Source organism: Xenopus laevis, chromosome 3L, assembly GCF_017654675.1.
Source record: "Xenopus laevis strain J_2021 chromosome 3L, Xenopus_laevis_v10.1, whole genome shotgun sequence".
Classification (NCBI taxonomy): Eukaryota; Metazoa; Chordata; class Amphibia; order Anura; family Pipidae; genus Xenopus; species Xenopus laevis.
Genome location: NC_054375.1, coordinates 95,266,676 through 95,287,282, shown reverse-complemented (window position 1 = coordinate 95,287,282; position 20,607 = coordinate 95,266,676). Strand labels below are relative to the sequence as shown.

At 38.4% G+C, this 20,607-nt stretch overlaps 1 protein-coding gene across 4 annotated transcripts in view; it reads right to left on the bottom strand.

Moving 5' to 3' along the window:
* The window catches only part of LOC108711262 (SH3 and multiple ankyrin repeat domains protein 3), a 182,400-nt gene that overhangs the window by 147,528 nt on the left and 14,265 nt on the right, over positions 1–20,607 (bottom strand). The window contains exon 1 of one of the 4 annotated variants that reach the window (XM_041586630.1): positions 5,343–5,381. The exons of 1 other annotated variant lie outside the window; for it this stretch is intronic. The gene's annotated coding sequence lies outside the window, so the exon portion shown is untranslated. Of the gene's footprint in view, positions 1–5,184; positions 5,382–20,607 lie in introns of those variants that run through there. 2 more of the 4 variants (XM_041586631.1, XM_018252835.2) reach the window with 2 other exon arrangements.

Below are 20,607 nucleotides of genomic sequence, written 5' to 3'. Positions count from 1 at the left end.
TATATTCAGACATATTATAGTACAAATATCATACTTTCTTTAGTGTAATATTATTTGTGTGTATGGCCACCAGACCAAATGTGGACATATATGGTCAGCTTTAGAGAAAAAAATAATTTGTATCTATTAAATTTTAAGATTTAAGATTTTAAGATAAATTTATAGTGAAGATATTGTAAAGGATGGAAGATTATTACAAGAAAATGAAATCTGCAAAAAACCCTACATTTTGCCACAATGTACCTGGCCCCCACTGCCCGTCACTGATTGTATCTGTCACGGGAAAGCAGAGTGTCACAGGATGTAAAGCTTGCTAGAGCTCTGTATTTAATGTCTGCTTATGGCTGCCTTTAACAGAGGATACTGGTGTAACTGGGAGTGCATCAAAGAGCAAATTAGCCCATTAGTTTGCAGAGTACTTGCCCCTGATATGGCCCTTTATATCCTAACACATCCTATAGAGCTAATACAGCAGAGGGCCATGCAAATTACAAGTTGTCTGGGTTGTTCACCTTTGAGATAACTTTTAGTATGATGTAGAGAGTGATATTCTCAGACAAATTGCAATTTGTATTTTTTATTATTTTTGGTTTTTGAGTTATTTAGCTTTTTATTCAGTAGCTCTTCAATTTGCATTTTAAGCAATCTGGTAACTAGGGTCCAAATTAACCTAGCAACCATGAATTGAATAAGAGACTGGAATATGAATAGGAGAGGACCTGAATAGAAGGATCAGTAATAAAAAGTAACAATAACAATACATTTGTAGCCTTACAGATCATTTGTTTTTTTTAGAAGGGAGTCAGCAATGCCCATTTGAAAGCTGCAAAGAGTCAGAAGGAAAAAAGGCAAATAACTATAAAACTATAAATAATAAAAAATGAATGAAAAAGTTGCTTAGAATTGGCAATTCTATAACATAATAAAAGTTACCTTAAAGGTTAACCACCCCTTTAACAACCTGCTCGGCAGCATTCACCAAACATGAGTTCAAGCATAAATGTGAGAACAACTTTAGCTAACTGCAATCTACTTTAGCCTCACTATATGCATGCACTTGTTCTCTAAGCTTGCAACTTACATTTTGCTTACATGACTGAGAGGAACCAATCGGTGTAGCGATCTATAGCTAGAAAGGTGATAATAGATAATAGGTGCTATTAGATTATTCATTCTTTCGGCAAAGGACAACAGACCAAATCAATAGTATTAATACTATTACTAATACTAATTACAATTACAAATACAACTACTAATCGTAATACTATTAATATATGTTTTGTAGTGACAAGCTTTTCTCGACTCACCCAAACCAAACACGTACATGCCTGACCCGCTCCTGCCCATGCCCAGCTTCCCTCCTCCTTTTATAGGCCCACCCTGCAAATGACATCAAAAGGGGCGGGGCAGGTGCTGCCTACAAAACCAGAAGTCGGAAACTGGCAGTATAAGGTCGCACACGGAGAGCAGACAGAAGAGCTCAACCCAAACCCACCCACGACTAACAAACAGCGCAGCAAGGTCGGCCCAAACCCGCCTGACCCACAGGTCTGGGGTCCTGTCGGTATTGGGCCGGCCTCCACATCACTAGTGTGTTGGGTATAGCTTTACATCATAGTATCATGGCAAATGAAAAATTCAACCAAAATTGTGACTCAATTGCCTTTCATTTATTTTCAGTTTATGGTCATTTATAACATTATAGTAATCTTGGGCGCATGGTCTGTGGAGGTTGAGTCCCAATTTTGGTTGTATTTTTCAATATTGGTTGGTTTGTGGACACTCCAACTCCATGCAGTCCAATATGATTTATAAATAGTTCTCACTCGAGTCAATTTATTAACATTTTTTAGTATCATGGCACATAAAGCTAGATCTCCCAAGTAGGCCCAGTTTAGAGACCTAGAGCTAGTTAGCTAGTTCATAAGAGTTAAAGGAATAGTAACATCAAAAAATGAAAGTGTTTTTAAGAAATGAATAAATAATGTGGTATTGTCCTGCACTGGTAAAACTGGGGTGTTTGCTTCAGAAAGACTATTATAGTTATATAAACAAGCTGCTGTTTAGCCACGGGGGCAGTCAAGCACAAGGCAAATAGTAGATAACCGATAAGCTATGTATCGCATTGTATACTACAGAGCTTATGTTATCTGCTGTGTATCCTGTGCCTTTTCTCCTTTTTCAGCTTTAAATGGCTGCCCCCATGGTTACACAGCAGTGTCACGGCCAGCACCCAATACCAGAACAAGTGCCAAGTACCCTGGTCTTGGCTTCACCAGTAGTGTGACCACCGTTGGGCTTCGGGAGGAGCCCTCAGCTTACTTGGGTGCCACCTGGACTTAACGAGGGGTACAAGGCGAGATGTTCTGGCTGGCAAAGGGGCACGGCTGTTAGCAGAGTCTTTTAGGCCGAAGGTCAAGGTACAAAAGGACTAGGCAAGCGGATGGTCAGACAGGCTGGGTCGATGCAGGCCGATAACAGAATCGTCAGGCAGGCAAGGGTCAAAACCGGGTATCAATCAGACAGACGGGATCAGGCAAGAGAGTGGTCAAGGTTCAGGCTGGGTCAAGATTCAGAGTTCAGAATAGTCAGGATACAGGCAGGGTCAAACACGGATAATCAAACAGGATTCAGATACAGGTTCAGGAAGCACAAGGCTCAGGAATCACCAGGATAACAATCCTATCACGGGCAATGATAAACAGTAGGAATATCCCTTTAATACTTTAAATTTCGCGCCATTGCGCGCTGATGTCATCATGCCAGCGTGCATGCGCCTACAAAACCCGGAAGTGCGCGCCGCGTGCACTAAGAAGGAGCCAGCGCACGAGAAGAGGAGCGGCGGGCGTCCCCGCCGCACCACTGGACCACCAGGGTGAGATTTATTTATTACAAGCAGCTTGTTTATATAAACTATAGTAGAGTTTCTGAAGCTAACACAACAGTTTTACCAGTGTAGAGCAACAGTACATTCTATTTGAATTAATTTAATATTTGTTGGTGTTACTGTTCCTTTATGGGAATGTCCCAACAGGGTGGAGACAGGGAAGTTATAAAAGGGGAGGCCCCTGGGAAAGAGCAGAGATGTGTCATGGGAAGAAGGACAAGCAGGAATGGTCTGACACAGTAGAGTCATCTCTAGGAAGAGGTACTGAATTGAGCTGGTGTGAGGCATAGTCTATGTAACAGCACACTATAGGAGTGTGAGATAGTGTAACTAGCATAGGTAGCTAAAACTCCAACCAGGAGTGAGTGGGCATACTGACCCAGCAGGTATCCTCTAGTAAGGACAGAAGAGGATAGGTAGAGCCGGAAGAGAGAACCGGTGAAGGGTGTGAGACTTCCACTGAAATCACCTGGCGAGGGAGGTGTCAAGGCAAGACCCAGGGAGAAATGATGATTGGAACCCCTTGGTGGAACACTGTGGGCTGCGGTTTAAGTGGGAAATAATACCGGATAACCAATCAATGTACCTGAGGGGTGCATAAGGTGGATTTCCCGCCTGACAGATATGCAATTACCAAAGTACCGCAAGGAAAGTAATAGAAGTTCTAGGCCCTGTGAAAGTGTTCCTGCTTGTGACTGTACTAAGTGTGACAATGTTAATAAAATAAGTCTGGTCAACTGCAACTCCCCACATCTTGTCTCTCTAGTTTAAACTCCCTTCCTGATGAGCATCTTAGAAGTGTCTAGGGCAAATCACAGTGTTACCCAGTGGGGCTGAAAGTTGTGACTGGACATATATATGAGGTTTTAAATGGTGAACAGCAGATTCAAGCAGAATAGTTCTTCTTTGCACCTAATACATGACACGTTGTTCCCCTAACATCCAGCTAATATTTAAAGATAGAGGTACATATACTCTTTAAAGCTTGCTGTCCCTTTAGGGTAGTTTTGCATCCCAAACCTCACTGCAATAACACAGTATTCGGTAGACGATGCTGGCAAATAGCTTTTATGGTTGTTATAATGGCTTAGAGGTTCTTTGTTTTTCTTTTTGCATTAATGTTTATCTGGGGTGTAACTTACAAGACTTTATTATTTATTGCATGTTTATTGTGGGCCCCAATTATGGACAGTGGTGGGTGTATTCAGGGTTTTGGTACTGTAAAAGAGAAAGGTTCTGTAGCAGCACACATAGAAATCAACTTAATATGAGAGTGATCTTCCTTTCCTTTCTCTGCACAAGTTCATTTGCCATGATTGGATCTGCTAATGGTAAACTGTCTGTAAACTGGGGCTCAGAGAATTTAGGCTCCCATTGAGGTAGAAATATATTTATAAAGGGGTCATTCTGGGGTGTAGTAATGGAGACAGCAAACCCAGTGGCTACTGGGAAACCCTGAGACATAGGCACATTAGTGGATTTAATCTTCTTACCACTGCTGAAAATGGCAAGTGTTGCATTACTGGACAGAATATTGGGTTTTTTTATGGTTCACAGATCTACTTGTTTTGTGCAGTTTGAGGTTATTTTAGGCTATGGAATTCACTTTTCATTTAATTATTGTTTTATGAAAGATGCATTCAGATGGCACGTTACTTTCTGCATTTAGCCTACACTCAGCCTCCATCTGCAATAGTGACTATTGGTGGGGTATGTGTATTTAGACCAGTGGTTTCCAACCTACAGCCTAGTCTATGGGGCAAAGAGCATTAGTCAGGGTGGGGTCAACAATTTGCATGTTTGATCACTCAAAGTTATACTTTTCACAATTAATAAATTGCACCAGGTTAGAAGTAAGCGATTAACTTTAAAAAGGTGCCCTTTTATGAAAGTAAGAATTATAACAACAAATGTTATGAACTAAAATTTAAAGTGACTTCTGAAATTTCTTGTATATATATATATACTATATATATATATATATATATATCGTTTTTTGTTTGTTTATACTCCTGACGAAGGACCCTGTGGGGGTTTGAAACGCTTAGCCAATAAAAAAACTTTTTTGCTTTCTCTAAAAAGTACTTGCGAATGCCACAATCTTCTTGCATATGTTGCAGGATTCATGCTTTGTTATATCTATTGACCTGATCTAGCAGCAATGTTCCCCCAAGCTGAACAAAAATGAACAGAATCTGCACCTACCACTATATCAGCACATTGCAATCCTAGCTGCACTCTATTAAACAGGACCTACAGTATATCCTTATGTATCTGAAAAATGGGATTGAGCTCACCTTTGCTACTTATCATTACTTTCCACTGACACGTGACAGAATAACAACATGTGACTTGACCTACTGCCCATGAAGCCACTCTCCTGAGCCAAAATATAACACGGTAACATCAACAGAGGAAATATAAAGTCCACAGAGAGACACACACAGCTGTGTACCTCTCTCAGGTCCCGCTCACAGCCGTTTGGACTTTGGTTCCTGAAAGTCAGAGAAAATATACTTTTAGTTATACAGGACAGTAAATGTATGCACACAGTGACAGTTTAGTATATCTCATGCACACTGCTATCCAACACATAAGACATGGGTGGCATGCCAGACTTATATTACATACACTGTACAAGTATACTATATATTTGCAAAACAAGCGCCCACACAACGGCAGTATCAATCATGTACACTGCTAGCCAACACATAAGGCATGGGTGACAGTATTAGCAGCCACTCCTTCCCTTACTCATTTGGCAACAGTCATCTATAAATAAAATATAGGTATTTATACATAAGAGTCAACCACAGTGACAATATTGCTATTCTCTAATGTCTGCAGTTCTCTTTATAAGGCTACCTTCTCTCCATTAAAAACAAAGACACTTTAGTCAAGCTGCCAGCCCTCCCATTTACAAACAAACTGATTTGTGCCAGCTTCCTACTCATTACTTAGCAGTAGCACCAGCAGACTTTACACTGCTTAACAGGTTCCTGTCCACCTCCAAAAACACGATTTATGCCAGCCTTAGATACAAATATTTCTGGTGTAATTTGGTACAAAGCGACAGTCCTATTTACATATTTGTACATACAATACCCCCAAAACTTTGTTTAAATGTTGGACCACTAACTACCACCAACCTTATACAATAGTCTAGCACGCACAATAACAGCAGTAGCAGTATTTTGCTCCGGCCAAAAACTGGTGAAACCTTAGATTGAACCTCCACATAGAAAGGCAGATAACCTTTTCACTCAAAAATTATGTCAGTGGCCATGTTCCCCCTATGGTCCACACTCTGAGCATCCTCCCAGGGCCATTCTTGTGTAGTTCAGAAAAATTGGTAGAGTTGAAAGGTGAAAGAATCCAGTAAGTAAGTATGGACCTATACAGGCAACCAGAAAAATATAACAGTACAATAGGGAAACAGAAGGAGGTCAATTACTAAAATGACACTAATCATGCATGCCTTGGATTATTTCCAGACCTAGCAGACAGAACATATGTTACTGGTGTATGGAGGAGAGCATGGGTTGCCTGTTCAAGCAGTGGCCGATCAAAATGTGGATGAAGTTGTTTTTGTACTCATTGTGAGTAGGGCTCATTGTGATGAGAATGGATGGCATTTTACATTATGGTTATATTTGATTAGATTTAGTTAGATTTGATATGCCATTTTTTGTTGAGAAAAACGTGTAGATTGGATGCCTGAGACATGAATTGTAGAAAGCTCATAGCTTAGTAAAGTTAAGCAACCATTCTACCATTTATTCTGATAATGTGGCAATTTGACACAATGCCTTCTTGCAGTCAGTGAGGCTAATGTACTATTATAGATTCTAAATTGCACCAGAGCAGTTGCCCATAGCAACCCATGATCAGACCTGTTGCTTTAATTTGATTTTATTATATAAAAAGGAAAATAAATAGCAAAGATGAATAAGATTAACATTATCCAAGTATTTATAAAATTGAAACGAGAGATTTAAGGATTTAGGTTCCTTATAGACATGTATTGCATAGATTGACATAATTTCCCCTTTAAAATAAGGAAATCAATTATAAAATTCAAAAGATATAAAACTGATATTCTTGTTTTTCTAGCTATAAAAGAAGTGAGAGAAATTGTATCAGTAAGCCCTCTGCTGGTGAAATTTTGAACAATAAGGTGGTTATTTATTGAAACTCAAATGTATCTCATCTGTTTATTAAACCAAGATCGACCAAACTCTCATCCACGATTTAATCTTATTTGTCAATAAAATAACTCAAAAAAAGTCAGTATGGGAAAAGAAAACTTGAATCTGACACCCGAATCGCTCAATTTTTTCGGGTTTTCCCCTGAAAAGCAACATTTTTCTCATTATCGCTTGAAACCCTGCGCAGATCACAATATCTTCAAATTGTAAAAGGGACATCTGCCATTGACTTCAACATGACCTCGTCAAGATGGTGGATTTTCAGATTCAAACTTTTAGCAGCTTCGGGGTATAATAAATCGTGAACAATTTGAGTATTTTTTTTCCTGTATTTTTCCCCAAAAAACTTTGACAGAAAAAATCGAGGTTTAGTAAATAACCCCCTTAATTTAATGTGAAATGGTGGAGTGGTTGGACACCATAAAAGAGACTCAGATAATACTTATGAATTACAAAATGCAAGCAAGTGACCTAGAAGACATGTATTTTTTCTTTACTTGTAAAGCAACATAAAATGGCTTATCAGTAAGTAATTAAAACAGACATCATTTTGCAAGTAATGTTGTATCTGGGACACAGGGTGTTCAACAAGCCCCAAGGTACAAGAGCCCAATGGCAGAAGAGGTGAACCTACAAAGCTGTTCCCTGTATCTTAGTGTCCATTTGGTAGTTGCTTGTTCCAGCTTGTGCTAGTCCTTAAAATGCTTTGTGTGCTGGCCTTAGGCTGGTGAAAGACTCACCAGCCTTTCTGGTGAGACTCACTCAAACTGCAGGGGATAACATGCTGGCTCTTACTTTACTTACTGTCAGTAAGCTGTGTACAGTTCAGCCTGTATTGTAGCACTTCATTTGCTTTAGTCCCCTTTAAGGATGATTCATTTTGTTGTGATTGAATGAAAACATATTACATCATTTCCCTTAAAAACATTGATTTGTACTAATTACATGCAAATTACAAATCAGCAAATCGTAATAAGAATTTCTATTCTTTTATGCCCATATCAGGCCTTAAATTGTTATAGCCAAAGTAAAGAATATCTTGAATGGCTATAAGATTACTTTTTTTTCAACATTAACTGCATGGTAGCAAGTAAGAAGACTCCTTTGATAGACTGCTAATTGTTTATTCTGAATGGACACATGCCAACGTCAACCCTATCACAGCAATAGACAGGGGAACAATAAATGAGTGGCACTGGGCCATTATATACTGGAATCAATGCCAATGGAAGCATTGCAAAACATGCAGGAGGCTCCACCCTGACATAAAGTTTGCAATTGTGTATAGAGAGAAGTAGCTGGATAAAGAAAGGGGTGATACCTTGGGCTCATGGATGTTTGTGGGGACATGTGGGAATCCCAGGCCACAACTTTAATCCAAGACCAAATTGGCATTTACTTTTATAAAGCAACTATGCTAAAGTTTACACATTCTGTCTTAAACACAATGAATATCCATCTTAGCAACTCTCCAGTGGGTGAAGAGTGGAGTGGATTTTCCTACTCAAATTTAACCCTAACTGGTTTAAAAGCTCATAACAAGAACACATATACATATGTTCCATGGTTAGACCAACACACTTATTCAATCTAATACGTACAGTTACAGTATAATATTGGAGTACCAGATTTTTCCAATTGTGTAGATATTTTTGAAGTTATGAGTTGGGTAATCTATTTAGGCTAAGATAAATAAACCAACATATAAATAAAGCCAAATAACAGAGCAGTTTGCATCTATAGTTCTCATTTCACATGTGTTGTAAAATTTAATGAAAGCAGTGCAACACCCAAATCAATGCAAACTAAAAGATTACATTCTTAGTCAGTGTTAATATATCCAGCATCATCCCAATCCAGTCTGCAGGGCAAAGTGTTGAGCACCTCATAGCTCTACTTTTAACTACACGCATGGATAGAGTCTGGTAGTGAAAGCAGCGCCCTGTGTTAGATACAATGGGGTTCTGTGGTACTGCCAACTTTATTTTATTTACCATAATTTACAACTCCATTTTCATCACCTTAAAACCTCTAGTCTAGGCTATCTGATATATGGCCCCACCATTGTGGATGACCAGTATGTAACAAGCTAGTCTGTTGGTGAGTAATTTATATGTAACTTTGGAGAATTGCAACCCCTTGCACTTTGTAACTGCTTGTTGTCCTCCCACACATGCCAGTGGAGACCACTGGCTGACTTTATTTCAATTTCCGAGCAATGGAATACAAGTACAGAGTGATCTCTCAGAGCTATACAGCTTTGATCCACTGAATGGAGGGTATTCAGCCAATTAGGTACTTGGCAACTGCACCTTTTGTGTGTACCAAGTCTCTGATACAGCAACATTCTCCTATTTCTTTCTTTAGTCTTTAGAGATTTTCCATGGATATTATTGCATATCCTCTTGGCATCTTTGCATATTCTGGATGCCTTAAGAATCATCTGTTCATTTGGATTGTTTCCTTGCCTCATTTCTGATCTTCAAAGCGAAATATTTTTATACTGTTTGGCATATGGAATTTTGCTGGGCTACACCCTTTGTTATTTTATTTGTGCCTTGATGATAATTGAATTCAATCTTATACAGTAGGTCAAACACCTTGATCTACACATATTGTCATGTAATAAATGCTTTGTTTTCTTTCTGTAGCCTAGAGTGCTCCAGGATATATGTAAATATGTATACATCATACACCCGCCAGGACCCATGATGTTTAAGGCTGATGGCAAATGGGGAGATTAGTTGCCCAAGATAAATCTACTCTACTGTATGCAACTAATCTCCCAAAAATGCTTACCCACTAGCATGGTGGGAAAACATACACGCCGCTTTGTTTTTATGAAGTCCCCACTGTTGCTTTGTGAGGAGACTGGGCAACTTCAGAAACACAAAGCAATGTGTAAGTTTTCACATTATTGCTTGTGGAACAGCATTTTCGAGAGATTTGTAGCCTGTGGTAGCACATATTTATCGCAGGCAACAAACCTCCCTGTATGTCATGACTCTAAAAGTTTTAAAAAGATTTTAAATATTTATATTTATCATTGACAAGTATTTATAAAGCTCCTAAATATTTCACAGCACAAAAATTACTCACCAAACTAGTAAGCAAATATGAGGTAAAAAGGGCCCTACTCATTCGAATTTACAATTTAAATGAAGAAGGGGCATGAGACACAAGATTTGTTTAAAGGCTTCTCAGATAGTCTGATGGAACATGGAATGAATTCCAGGGAAGACGAGCAGTTCTAGGAATGTATTTAATGCATGTATTTGAAGAGGTAATAAGCCAAGCTTTGAGATTTTATTGTTTAGATGAAGGGTTAGTGAGATAAGTATAGAGATACAGGGTGGGCCAGATAACCTGTATAGTAGTGGAAGCTAGTGTAGGAAGTGGCATGTCAGTAGAAGAGTAGATGAGGTGTATGAGCTTGAAAACTACATTCATTATGGACTGCAGTAGTGATTAGAGTTTCCCGTGGGGTAGGTCGATCAATAGAGATGTGTTACTGTCAATATGTGATGTTAAGAGAGGTTGGGTTAAAACTTCGGTTACATATTGTTTTTATATTGTTTCGATTTTTTTATATTATTGTTAGTGTTTGGATTTGAGGGGTGAAGGAAAGGCCAAGAATCAACGACAACCCAAAGGCATTAGCATTGGTTTGATAGTTAACAGTAACAGAAATGTCTGGAATATTATGGGTGTTGGATGGAGAAAAGAGGACCATCTCTGTTGTAGAAAAATATAATTTAAGGTAGCATGGGGGCATCCAAAAAGAAATATATTTATTTGAGTGCCATCAATATAGACCTAGTGGAAACCATATAAATCGATACGCTGGCCAAGGGAGAAAGTATACAAAGAGAAAAATAATAGGGGCATAGCCTTCATGAACTGCAACAAAAATAATAAGAAAGGAGATGTACTCCGCTAGAGACATTATACTACATAGTAGAGTGCAATAAAGAAGACGTGTTTGGCAAAGAAAGGGCTGGAATTATAGAAGAGCTGTCTAGATTTGTACCTGCAAAATTCTAGTTCTGACTTTCTGAATTTGTGCCAGCAGCACCCAAGAGTTGGTGAGCATTTTTGGGAAGCTCTGGATTGGGGTTTATACAAAGGTTAGAGTTGTTATTGTGGGTTGTAACTTGGTAGAAACAAACTCATTAAAGACAGTGGTGAGTTGTAGGTGTATGTCAACGTTAAAGTTGTTGTTGTGACTTAGTAGAAGAAAGCTCATTACCATTAAGGGCAGTGGTGAGTGTGTTATAATAAAGTAAAGTAGATAAATTAAAGTAAAGTATATAAACCGGGCGGTCGGGGTCTGGCCTTGGGGGGATGAAGGGGAGCGGGCCTCTGCTATGGCCCCAGTCTGGGGACCCGGCGGGGGTGATGGACGTCGGAAATAAATGCTAGTTATCTAGATGTTGTAAGTCAGGGCATCTGTACATCTGGGGCAGTTATGTAATTATAGAAGGAGAAGACCCTGTAGGGGAGGGGGCAAAGGAACACAGGAGCTTTGAGGGGTGGTTGAGGGTTAATTAAAAAAACACCCACAATGCACAAAAAATCTGTGGGGTGAAATGAGCTAGTGGGAGGTAGCGCGATTTGAAATTGTGAAAAGGAAAGCGGAGCTGGTGAATTTGGAAACTGAACAGAATGTAGAGAATCTAGGGAGTTACCCCCAAAATGCATAAAGGAATTAGAGTACTGAGATTAAAGAAGGAATGAGGTTATCTAAAGGAGTTAAATGTTAATGGGGATATTTAAGTCACAAATTCTGAGGGAAGGGGTGTTGTAACTCACCTATTGGCTCACCAATAGGTAAGAGAGAGTCACTGTTCTCCCAGAGGCCTTACAGGTGTCTGAGAAATAAAATAAGAAAGCCAAACAGCACTGTTGTAAAAAAAATATAGAGGTCAGTCCAGTATATGTAAGCAATGGAAAAGATACAGAAAATGAACCAAATTGGTGAAAAGTAGTGAAAATGAAGAACTTTGACTGTTTAACAGGGAGAGAGAAGAAAGCTTCCTCACTTCTTACAAGATCAACGAGGCGATAGATTACATATCTTGAAATGGTTGAATATAAATTCATTAAGGTTTAATCCCTTTCCATTCAAAATATGCAAGTTATCATCCATCTGATCATGTGATTAACCACTTCATATTATTACAATATCCTGAGGTTATGTGCTGTTGACACAGCAATCTTTTTCTTTTCTTTGCCTTTTTAAATGATCATATTACTGTAACATCCTAAGGGAATAATAAAGCAACAGTAATTCGGGTAGTGCTATCCTTTTCTTTTTGCTTTCCATGTGGGAAATGACCCAAGCTGTAATAATAACAAGGAAAGGAAAACTAGTGAGAGTGAGTTTTGTAGGTGCTCATTTTCTGTGATGATGATGAAGTTGTTGGAGTATCACAGCAATTGAACTGAATGCTTTTGAGACTTATGGTGGAGAGGTAAGGGAAGATAAATATCTTGGCAGTAGAATTACAGGCCATACAAGCAGTTTTCTTATTTTTCTTAGATTCAAGTAATTATCCTGTCTATTCCCTTTGTCTTTAAGCTACCTGCATTGCATATTTTAGTTCTAGCTCCCACCACAAGCTCAGGGGCTCAGGAAGTGTAGAGTTTACAAACTTTAAGGACAGGTAGCAAACAGAGCTAACATATTCACTTTACATATCTGAACAGTGCATCAAACCTCAGACCATGCAAATGTTAATAAATACACAGGCCGTGTGTCACAAATATAGGAGAAATATTTCCAGTCAGTGACAATAATACTGCTGTCCCATTTACATTGTTAACTTTTGTTTACAGCATATAGTATACCTATTTAATTCCTAGTACTTCTGTAATGCTACTGCATGTAATAAAAACAGTGATAATAAAGTAAAGTAAAATCAGTATAAATGGCACTCAGTGGTAACACTTTTGCAGGGGTATGTTATCAACATGGATATGCTGTTCCATGTAAGCCGTATAGCTTTGCAATTTACAAGTGTGTACGTCCCCATAGTTTAGAAGAACAACATGTCAGAAAAATAAAGGCCTACATTGCAAATCTCAAGACTGTTGGGCACTTTGCACTTGATTGGAATTGCCACAGAAAACTTTACTTGAAAAAAAGATGAAAAGATGGCATTTGCAACAATTACTACAATGTATACACACATTAGTTAGCCTTCATAATTGCCAAAGCAGGGTAATTCCAACTTAGGTGAATGAGTGAGATATGTTAGTGTGCCACTGCTCATTGCTTGCCATCTGTATGGTTCCCCTTTTATATTATGGAACTCAGTGCTGTTAGTCCTTTGTGTCTCCAAACTCACAAACTAGGACTTATGTAGGGTTTGAATGGGAAGCCTATGTAGAAGACTGAACTCAATTAATATACTGTATGCTGGAACATACATTTGACATAATTACAAGGCATGCTTTGGAAATTTTGTACACTTCAATTTCATTATTTTCCTGTTGTCAGCAATTCACCTTAACACCTGTGAAGTTTCTACAATGTTATTTTTATCTTATGCCAGGTCACCTCTGCCAGTTGGTTGTCAGTTAGAATGATTCAGATAGAATTGACCTTTTATTTGCCAGAGAATAAAAACAAATATCCAGCATATAGCACAATTTTGTACAGCTGACTATTCCTAATTCAGTTAATGTGGGTATGGGAAAAGTTTTTGTTTAGAGTAGCAAAGTAAGATAAGGACAGATCTCAAAAAAATAGCCCATATGGACACTTCTACAAAAAGTGTAAGGGGAACTACAGTGCTATTTTACTTTTTTTTATTTTTCATATAATCCTCCATACTATCTCCTAATGACACATGGCACATTGTGCAGCTACTGAGGGTGTGGCCATAACCAAACATTGTCTGATATCATTAGAGGGTGTGGCCAGACTGAAACAGATGTAAAAGAAAGAAGCATGTGCTTTAGGAAAAAAAAGTGAGGGGGTGCTATACTGTAACTACCATACAAAGTTATCTTAGCCTCTCTGCTCTGGATTCTCCCCATTTAAACAATTAATTTAAATATCAAGAGAACTTAGTACTTCTTTAATTGATGGCAACAATAATCAGATATGTCCCTGCAGCATTTGTATGTTTATAGTGAATAAAGTACCCCCTCTTGTAAAATTTAAGGGTATTGTAAGAGGCTGAAGGCTTTTATACAGGTCAGGTAACTATGAGGTTACTTCTAATATTCTTCTACATATTTTTAACAGGGAGTACTTTATTTATTAAAACTGTATTTATTACAATACATATGTTTCAGTGAGTCATGTGACAGAATTGACATCACAAAGTTCCAATTATAACTGATGACGTCACCATGCACTGCTTTTGAATAAGAGAATAGAATATGAATAGGAGAAGGCCTGAATAGAAACAGAAGAAATAAAAAGTAGCACTAATGATACTATTTATAGCTTTACAGGCCATTTGTTATTAGATGGGGTAATGAAAAGCTGGAAAGAGTCAGAAGAAGAAGGCAAATAATTCAAAAACTATAAAAAATTAAAACGAAGGCCAGTTGAAAAGTTGCACTCATCTATGCAACTATATGGAGACGGATATAACTGAAATAGCAATGTGGTAGCTCCTACTTAAACATGCAAAAAATATAAAAAAATATAAAATATTTTTGCATATAAAATGCTAGAAGTATGGCATGCAGAATAGGATCACTTATCAGGTAACACATTGTCCAGAAAGCTATGATTTACTGTATTTGAAGGCCAGACTTCATTTTGACTAAATAATTATATTTTTTGTACAGTTATTTGTTTTTGACCTTGCACTTGAAGGAAAGATGCATAAATCCATACTGGTGGCAAAACAATCCTACTGGTTTATTTAAAGTTTAAATGTTTTTAGCAGACTAAAGGTATGGAGATCCACAAAAAAAAAAAAACACTTTATCTGGAATAACCCAGGTCCAAAGCATTCCAGATAACACATCCCATACTTGCACCATCATTTCCCATGGGACAATTATTAATATAGTATGTATCCCCTTTGAATTAGACAATTATTTAATAAGATAAGATATCTAAATACATACATTTTATTCTACTTGTAAAAGATGGAGGATTAAATATGCATTTAAATAGCAGCTTAGTGAACCAACATCTACTGATTAAATAATTGACTTTCAGCCCTAATTGCCTTTCGGTGTGCAAATAGTACATGCAGCATTAGATAAAAGACGGGTATTGCACACCTACACACGCACATACAAGGCTGCCACATACTATTCCTTCCCACTCAGACACAGTTTAACAAGAAATCATTGCCAGGATGCTCACACACACACACACACACACAATAATGCCAAGAGACACATTTTCACAGTTACACAAGCATGTAAAGGACTACAGGAGATACAAATTAGGACAAGTGTGTGCTTCATCTCAGAGTGTCGCATGCAGGGAAAGAATATACCACAGAGTGTGACAGAAGGAGAAGCATCTGGTGAGCTCAGATCTTTCTGCTTCTGCCTGCTATTCCCTACCTTGCCCTATACTCTCTATTCCCACCAATTAACTGCCTCCCGTTAGTACTCTGTTGCTGTACCTATGACAGAAACTCAAGTTATATCACATATGCATGTCTTCTCTTGTCTCTTGGTACTCCCATGCTACATTTTAGCAGTTTCCTTCAGCCTTCCATATTCCTCCCCTTTTTCTTACCCCTTCATGTTCCATGCCCTCTCTACCCCTTGCTTGCTCTCTGCTTACCTCTCTCTCATTCTCTTCTCTCTCTTTTTACCTTCTCTTCGGTATCAGGAAGAGAGCTCAGAGCGGCATCACCATGGTAATAAGGATGTGGGGATTGTGAGAAAAAAAGAGAGAGAGATGGGGAAAGAGAAAGTAAAGGTGATGCCAGGAATGGGGGCAGGGGTGTGTTCAAAAAGGACAGTAAAAGCTATCAAAAGTGAGATAGTGGAGTCAAAATTTGATGCAGATATCAGTTCGACTGTGTGTGTCAGTGTGAGGACGATGTGTGTGTGTGTCTGGGGGTTGAGGAAAGATGTTGCTGTGCAGAAGGGGGAGAGGTTGCATGTGCTAGCAGAGAGGGGGTGTATGCATTAGAATGTATGTGACTGAAGAAAATATGCAGTGGTATGAAGGGAATGTGTTCTAGCAACTGTATGAATGTCCAAATGGTGTGTTCCTATTGGGAGCTGATTGTGTAGGAAGGAGAGATGCGTGTCAGGAGCTTATGCATGTGTTTAGAGAGAACAGTGAGTGAATAGCAGAGGGGTTGGAGGAAGCAAGAGTGTATTTGCTGGGGAATGATATGGGATGCATGTACTATATAGGAATATGCACTATATGGACATTATTATAGTGATGCTGTGTGCGTCCAGAAAAGCTGTACATCTGTTTGCAGGTACTATGTGTATAATGATGGAGATTGTCAGTTTGGATAGAACAGTCCTCTGATTAGATATGAGCACATAGCCTCAGGGCTTGGGATTTGGGGGGCACCAAGACACAGTGCAGACAAGTCAGAAATACAGGTCTTCTGGTTTATGATGATGTGATACTGAGCAGTGGGATAGTACTACATATGGCTCATATGTGGGCAACTCTCAGAAGAGATGGTTCCAGGTAAGCCAAGAAGACTAAGCAAGTCCAAAATCTAAAGACAAGAAAACAATTTCAACCCATGCTGCCCTACCTACTGGTCATCAGCTTATGCTAAAGTCCCAGCACCCTCCAGCAGTCATCGACAGTCAGTGGGATACTCGGAGCTATGTCAACAGCAGCTTATGGCTGGCGCCAGTATTGCTTCCTCAAATTTTAGCATCACTCGGGATTTATGTACCATAAATTGTATGAGATTTGTGCAGACTCAAATTATCCACTGTGTCCAATCAGTTGTGTGTGTAGATACAACCTGCTAAAGGAACTCTGGAATTACTGGCACATCAAAGATGGTTTTAATTCCAGGGTTCTCTTGTGTCAATGTGGTGTTAATTCCAGGGTTCTTTTGTATTAATGTGTGCAATTATGCTTAAATTATCAGTGTATGCTGAGGGTAGGGTATAGGCAGAAGTACCCCCATGAATAATAAGCAACGTGGCTACATAGGCTATAGTGTGGCTACATGCCCAAAATTTACATAAAGTCCCTTTAATGCTTCATGCTGAGAGAATATTAATGGGGTTGTTTACCTTTGAGTTAAAATATAGTATTTCTAATTAAATTTAGTATTTGTAGTTATTTAGCTTTTTATTCAACAACTCTCCAGTTTGCAGTTTCAGCAATCGGGTGGTTATGGTCCAAATTACCCTAGCAACCATGCATTGATTTGAATAAGAGACTGGAATATGAATAGGAGAGGGCCTGAACAAAAAGATGAGTGATAAAAAGTAGCAATAACAATGTAATTTTTTGATGGAAAATAACTGTCTGTACACATAACTTGAAAGACAAATAAAAATGTATTGAAATAAAAAATTAGCAATAACAATAAATGTGTAATTTTACAGAGCTTTTGTTTTTTAGATTGTGTCAGAAGAAGAAAGCAAATAATTAAAAAGTACTAAGCGTTAACTTACAGGTGAACCACCAATTTAACAACTAAATACATACAAATTGAGAGCTGAGTTTGAAGTTGATTGACAAGAACCCAGAAAGTGATAAGCTGTATCAGTCCCTTTATTGCTTATCCAAGCATTTGCGTCTTGGCACAGTCCAGCACAAGGTGCTTACGGTGGTCAGCTGAATTATGTGCAAATTACAGGACTGGTAGGGGTGGGAGATTCTTATGGCAGTCCCCAGCCAGCCTTTCATGAAGACAGCACTGAAGCACTGCAATCAGCACTATGTACATAGGGAACGGTCAGGTTCTTGATCTCCATTTTGGAGTGCAAATCATGTAGGCATTAACCCACTGAGCAGTGTGCAAAGTGCTTAGATGGTATCCCAACAATGTTGATTTTGCCCCACAAAGCAGTGTGTAAAGTGCTTAGATTGTATCCCACAAATGTTGTTTTTGCCCCACCCCACCAATTGCCATTGGTGGGCTGAGGCAATTGTTGGGAAGTACAATCATTTATATTGTAGTGTAATGGATATTATAATGCTGGTCCTTAAAAACTGAAAGGTCTGGGTAGAGTATAAATAATTTTGAATTCACTTCACTGAAAGCTATTGTGCTCTGTTATCAGCCATTTTGGGCTCTGACAGACTGACTGAAGTTCCATTCAGTAGGCTTTAAGTGACAGGAAATCTGTGCATAGGAAAATGGCACAATTCCAGTTCAAAGCTTTATCTATGAATTATTTTGTCTTGATAAGCTTCTGGAACATTAATATTAGAAAAAGCTTAAAGGAGCCACACAGCACACCATGTTATATATCAATGTGGTTTGCACCCACCAAAACGTTAATGCCCATGTGGTCAAAATAAAAGGGGAAAGCTCCCCATCTGCATATAAAATGGTGTGCTGTGTGTTTCCTTTATGCTTTTTCTACTGTTGAATTGACCTATGCTGGTCATGAAAGGGGAGCTGCACCACCAGTGCACTGAAGTGTGAATTAGTGAATTACTGCCGGACACTTAATGGGATAGTAGTAACCAATAGCAACCAATAAGATGTTTGCTTTTAAACAGTTGATCAGTATATGCTACCTGCTAAATTACAAGTTAAGAGGTGTAACAATTGGTATAGAAGAACCCCTTCACTTCTGGGAGACACAGGTCCAAAAAGGTCTGATGGGAGTCCTGATGAATATTTTTAAAAAATGTGTCAAAAAGGTGTTCAGGGTAACTGATATTCAGGCTAACTGCTTAAAGTACAAATTTGCAGCACAATGCACAGATATTCTCATAGTCTTAACAATGGCCCTATCTTGTGTTTTAATCTGAAATATAGCCAATCCTATACTCTAGACTGATACCATAGACCCTACCCCCAGTCAACTCGAAAACAACAAGATGGTGTTTCATTTGTTCTAGATCAACTAAACTACACTGGCAGCTTTTTGCTGGAACAATGTGAAGACTAATGAAAAAGTCCTCAGACCCTCTGATCCTCCACTTTAATGTTCCTTTCTTTTTTGTACAGAGGTGCAGAAACTGTTGTTCCTTTATAAATAAACTATAATGATAAAAATAATTAGAAGCACTACAAGTTGCTTTGGTATGTATTTTACTGCCATTCCCCTATGTACAGTGCTGACATTTTATAAATAAATGATCAGTTAATAATAAAAATGATAAAATGATCTTCCAGCATTGCTGCGATATAGGCTGCGAGCTGGGGCCTAAAGATGAAAGAATATTATTACAAGTGGAGGATAGTGTAACTGTGTAGACCAAAGAGAGTGGGGGATTATATAACAAGTGTTGTTATTCTCTAGTGAAGTTCCTGATTGCTGCAGTCATATTGTTAAACATCCTGTGGATTGTGTTATAAATCCACAAGGACTCTGGCCAGTACACAAACACATACAAACAGAATAATACAGACAAACACTATTATATACATGAAAACAGATAACATTTGACATTCCTGGACTTTTTTTGCATACTGGAGTGAGGCCGCTAACAGGCTACAAATGCAAATGGTTGTTGATGTACATGTAGGTATGCATTGTTGCACCAAACTGTAATTTTACAAGACAGTTCAGGCTTCAAAAAGTGCAGAATCTTAGGCTCATTGCTAAAGGCATACTTTATTTCTAAGTGACTCCTAGTGATCTCTGCAACAAGCTCTTCCTTCAGACACACAAATCCCTACATATCAAGAGAATGTTTGTTGTACAGCTGCTGCATAGCTTTACAACTCCCAGGATACCATCTGCAGATCCCCTTGAATTATATTGTCTGTTTCTAAAGCTTTGTAATTGTCATCACCCTTTTTAGCATACAAACCCACACAGTCACCTTAAAGAAAAGAGGAATACACTCATCTTGCATTATACCACAGTTCTTGCTTAGGTTAGCTACATTGGACATGGGGCGGGGGCAGCACCTGAATGAATGTGTAAGACAAAAGACACACGGCCATTCAAGTTTGTCCAGGTAATTTCTGCCAAATATCTGGTTGATCTGGAGGAAGATTTTAAAAAAAAACTGAAGTTGTCTCATATTTAAGATGAAACCTTAATTATTATTCCAATCTTAAAGGTTGTCCTCTAATGTTATCAAAATATCATATATATATATATATATATATATATATATATATATATATATATATATATATATATATCAATGCTATACAGTACATTTTGGGAACTGATATCTGATATCAAAGAGTGACATATTTAAGGATATACGATGGAGCAAGCCACCATATTTTTTCCACTCTGCCATCTGCCCTGCATACAACAAATCATGTCCTTATGCCGGATACAGTATCTAACATAAGGACAATCCCAGTACTAGAGTATTTGACATAGTCATGCTCCCAGAGAGGCATGACATCAACACAAACATTCTTGAGTGATCCCTGCCTGCTATTA